The 5567-nt window shown below is 35.0% G+C and overlaps 1 non-coding gene across 1 annotated transcript; it reads left to right on the forward strand.

Annotated features, from left to right (window-relative positions):
- The first annotated feature begins 2523 nt into the window (after window positions 1-2523).
- TRNAG-CCC (transfer RNA glycine (anticodon CCC)) lies at window positions 2524-2596 on the forward strand. The gene has a single exon. It is a non-coding gene; the product is annotated as a tRNA-Gly (tRNA).
- Window positions 2597-5567: the final 2971 nt, after the last annotated feature.

Genomic DNA, 5567 nt, shown 5'->3' on the forward strand with positions numbered 1-5567 from the left:
CAATGCTTATTAAGAGGATATTTAAAGAATCATAATAAAGATGTGTTTAATGTAAAATGTCCTCAGTGGGCTTGGGTCACTCTGAAAACTATCTGTGATAGTCTGGCCCTATTAAAACCAGAGTGGGCTATGTCTCAAGCTTTATGAAATATGAATAATATTGTATCACACATTTGCATAGTCACACATATACATATAAGTAATCTATGTATTTTATACTCTGTATTTTTGTAAAAATCCACAAACATACACATATCTTACTAATTATTTTCAAAAAACTTAAAATGAATGGTTAACAATTTGATAAAATTTTAGAACAATTTTGAGATACATATACTAAAACCACATATAAAAATACATATAGCCTGAATTAAGCTATTATACTATAATCTTGCATTTATCCAATAGAATAAAAATCTTTCCTAATGTCTGTTGGAGGTTGTGTTACACCGTCAACCAATAAACAGAAACGTAAAGTTTAAACATGTTAGTTCTGCTTAATATATAATCATCTACCCTTTTTGAAGAGGCAGATTCAAAGACAGTTTATTCTTTTATAAATTCACAAAGGTAATTTTTATGTAATATAGAAATAACAGTTTTCTGTTAATGAGGTTGCTAATTTACTGGACCACAAACAGAAATGTAGTAATGAATAACCATGAGAGATTTTATATCCCTAGAATTCTTACCAATTGATAATACCTTTCTTGTACATCTACTAGTACACAATATTAAAAAATGTGTGATTCTAGAATTTAATCTCCTTAAATGAAATTCTGAGCCTGAAATTTTATGCAAAACAGACTATCCCATCTACATTTTATATTATGCAGTGTTAAAGAAGTATATAATTCAAGTATGTTTTGGAAGAAGTAAAATTAAGTAGCTATTGTAGACATGAGGTAAAATTTACCACATTTCTGGATATTTAAGCTCAAGATATATTTGAGAAAAGGGAATGAGATACCAGTTAAAACTGTATAAACCAACCACTGATATTTAATATAAACAATCACTACATTATTCTTATTCTAGATCTCCTCAACTATATACCGATTTATACTTTAAGAAAAAGAACTTCTATTAGCATTGTAGGTGAAAATTTAAACTAACAAAGAATAAAACAAAGAAACTAAAACCTTGGACTGTGAGTTAGGAGATTGTGCTTCTAACTCTGGCACTGACACAAATGAGAAATAGGATTTTTGGCAAGTTGTGTGACCTCTCTAGACCTGAATTTTCACATTTATAACATCAGAAGCTTAGCATAAAAATATTTTTAAGGTTCTTTCCAGCATTATTTTCTATGACTATGTTTTCTTCACACTAGCAAAATTAAAAGAAAAAATACTCTAAGCTAAACGTATACTCTAAATAGTATCAGGAGAACAAGCCAGAGGAGATGGACCAGGGACAATTGGGGGAGCATCACATGAAGTGATACCTCTTTCTGACTATTGTATGGGTTTTAAGGCTTTGCTCACACACTCCTTTCCCTGATGTTTTTCCAGACTGATCTTAAAAATAATCAGGCCAACCAACTAACTACCTTGATATAGTTGGTGAAAGGCTCCACTTTTGGAGAACATGTTCAAGTGGGAGAATAATCCTTCTCTTGTTTATATACCTTTAATTTTAATTCCAAATACACATGGAACTCTACCAGGAGAGGTGGTAAAGAAGTCATGATTTCAGATCTTGTGTAGTTAACAATTTGGTAGGGAAATGGTTGAAGTCAAAAACCATAAGAAAACCAAATGAACTGTGAATCAAAGTTATTATATCCTAATCACAACTGATTACAGTTTTATAGGTAGCTATTCTAGATCTTGGGACTTCTGAGGTGACCTTCCCTCTCCTTCCCACAGTCAAGCCAGTACATATCTCTAAGGTCATTTACAGCTCCTTCATTAAATTTTTTTTTGTACATTCCAAGTGGTGTGTCCCTTAGGATACTGAGCTTGGTTTTACACATCTTGAAAATACTGACAAAAATACTGGCGATTACTTGTTAATCACCATGGTTTTAACATTGTTGACTCAGTTTTTACCGCTCTGTTTCAGTTATCATTTTTAAGAGAGTCCTTTATTTATTTTGTTTTTAGACCATAAGACTAAAGCCTTTTTTTCCCCTACCATCTGTACTCACTTCTGAGTTCACTTGACAGCTCGATGCAAATCACACAGTGTAGTTTCAATGGTTCACTGCTTTCTATCTACTTTTGATTGTATCTCATGAATTCCCTTGATGTTCTTCTAAGAAGGAAGCTAAATTTTTATTACTGTCTTGTTTTCTTTTACTCAAAAGGTAGATAGAGGTCATATCCTAGGAGGCTTTTCAAAAACAAACATAGAAAGTATATGGACTAATAAAATGGGCTTGTATAGCATTTTACCGTATAAATTGATACCTCACAAAAATCAAGTTGTATTAAAAGTAGCTTAAAACTAATTTTTTTAACGCTTTATACTCTTATAAACTTCTCAGTAGAGTTAAGAATATATGTATATGTCAGGACTTCCCTGGTGGTCCAGTGGTTAAGACTCTGCACTCCCAATGCAGGGGGCCCAGGTTTGATCCCTGGTCAGGGAACTAGATCCCACACTCATGCCGCAACTACGGGCCCACATGCCACAACTAAGACCCAGTGCAGCCAAATAAATAAGAATATATGTGTATGTCTATAAGTTAAGTTTAGAAACAATTAGTTTGTTACAGCACAAACAACTGTAGAAAATTGAACAAATTGAAACAATTGAACAAATTGAAAAAATTGTAGAAAATTGAACAATTCAATCAACAGAACATTCCATTTAAATAAAATTATTTTGCGGGCTTCCCTGGTGGTGCAGTGGTTAAGAATCCTCCTGCCAATGCAGGGGAAACGGGTTCAAGCTGTGGTCCGGAAAGCTCCCACATGCCGCGGAACAACTAAGCCAGTGCGCCACAACTACTGAGCCTGCGCCCTACAGCCCGCGAACCACAACTACTGAAGCCCACACACCTAGAGCCCGTGCTCCGCAACAAGAGAAGCCCCTTCAATGGGAAGCCCACGCACTACAACGAAGAGTAGCCCCCGCTTGCCACAACTAGAGAAAGCCCGCTCACAGCAACAAAGACCCAATGCAGCCAAAAATAAATAAAATAAAAATTTTTTAAAAATTATTTTGCAATATCTTCCTTAATTAGCAATTGATTTGTGTGTTGGCATCAACTCCAACTACACTGGAGTGGTTAATTCTCATATATTATTTCTTCACAAATGTTTCCAACACAAAATCTTATAATTTTAATGCACAATAGTTTGTTTAAGGCAATGCCTAGATTTTCAAACATTTTTCCCTACTATAACTGAACACAATGGTCCTTCTCAATACCTACGTATGATAGGTACCTACAAATTTTAAGTGCACAAGAAGAAGATTTTTAGTTATTTTACACAGTCCTACAACAATCCAATTTTTGGACTCTTATCATCAAACCAAAGGTTTCCTTGTGTTTATTGCAGTTATATTAGTCAGTTCTCTAGAGAAAAAGAACCAGTAGGATATATATGTATATGTGATATATAGTATATAAAGAGGAGACTTATTATAGGAACTGGCTCATGCTAATAAGTCTCATAAACTGCTGTCTGCAAGCTGGAGAACCAAAAAGCCAGTGGTGTAATTCAGTCTAAGTCTGAAGACCTGTGAATCAAGGGGCTGAAGGTGGAAGACCTGGTCTGTGTGTGAAAGCCTGAGAACTAGGAGCCCCAATATCCAAGGTCAGGAGAAGATGGGTCTCAGCTCACGAGAGAGCACAAATTAGCCCTTCCTCTGCCTTTTTGTTGTCTTTGGGCTCTTAATGGATTGAATGATGCCCTTCCACATTGAGGAGGGCCATCTGCTTTCCTCAGTTCACCAATTCAGTTCATCTCTTCCAGAAACACTCTCCTAGACACACCCAGAAATAAAGTCTTACCAGCTATCTGGGCATTTCTAGAAAAATCACACTGCCTTTTGTAGAAATTTCATATAACATAATACACTATATAGTCGTTTTTATCTGGCTCCTTTCATGTCGCATGGTTTGAGATTTGTCCATGTTGCTGCATGTCTCAGGTGTTTTTTTTACCCTGAGTATATTCCATTTTATGGATATACCATATTTTGTTTAGCCATTAAAGAGTTGATGAACATTTGGATGATTTCCAGTTTTGGGCTATTATGAGTAATGGGATAATGAATATTTACATATAATTTTGTGAACATGTGTTTTCATTTCTTTTGGGTAATAAAATATGGGTCACGTAGAAACTGTATGTTTAACTTTTTAAGAAAGAACCAAACTATTCTAAAATGACTGTTACATTTCTACCTGCAATGTATGAATGTTCCAGTTTCTCTATATCCTTGCCAACATTTGCTATTAGTCTTTTAAAATTTTTATCCATTTTAGCAATACCTCTTTTGGTCTTAATTTGTATTTCCCTAATGGTGTCTCACTGTAGTTGTTTTATTTTTTAATAAATTTTATGTATTTATTTATTTATTTTTGGCTGTGTTGGGTCTTTGTTGCTGCACACAGGCTTTCTCTAGTTGTGGCGAGCGGGTGTTACTCTTCATGGCGGTGCGCGGGCTCCTCATTGCGGTGGCTTCTCTTGTTGCAGAGCACGGGCTCTAGTCGCGCGGGCTCAGTAATTGTGGCTCCCGGACTCTAGAGCACAGGTTCAGTAGTTGTGGCTCACGGGCTTAGTTGCTCCGCGGCATGTGGGACCTTCCCGGACCAGGGCTTGAACCCGTATCCCCTGCATTGGCAGGCAGACTCCCAACCACTGCACCACCAGGGAAGCCCTCATTGTAGTTTTAAGATGTATTTCCCTAAGGACTAATGATGCTGAGTCATTTGTATATCATCTTTATTAAACCACCTGTTCAAATATTTTGCAATTTTGTTCTGATGAGGTTTATCAATTTTATTATTGAGTCATAGAGTGCTATATATATTATGGATAAAAGCCCTTTATCAGATATATGCTTTGAAAACATTTTCACCATTTTCTTAATGATGTGTTTGAAGAGCAAACATTTTGAATTTGATGAAGGCCTTAAATTTTTCATTTATTGATTATGCTTTTAACATCATATTCAAGAACCTTTGTCCAATTGAAGGTCACTTAAAGTTTCTCCTATGTTTTCTTTTATATGTTTTTAAGTCTCACCTTTAGGTCTATAAACCATTTCAAGTTTATTTTAGTAAGGTATGAGCTGAGGGAAAAGGTTAATTATTTTTATATGGATAGCCAGTGTTTCCAGGACCATTTTTGAAAATACCATTATTTCCTTTATTCAGTAACCTTGTCTTTGCCAAAATAAGTTGGTGCAGAGGTGAGGATTTATTTCTGGATTCTTTATACTACTCAATTGATGGGAATGTTTACCCTTATGCAAATAATATGTCCTCTTGATTACTATAGCTTCATAATAATATTTGAAAATAGGTGAAAGTCCACTAACTGTTTTTCTTTTATGATATTATTTGGCTACAGCAGAAACTTTGTATTTCCATACACATTTTGTGA

Source organism: Physeter macrocephalus, chromosome 8 (genome assembly GCF_002837175.3).
Source record: "Physeter macrocephalus isolate SW-GA chromosome 8, ASM283717v5, whole genome shotgun sequence".
Lineage (NCBI taxonomy): Eukaryota > Metazoa > Chordata > Mammalia > Artiodactyla > Physeteridae > Physeter > Physeter macrocephalus.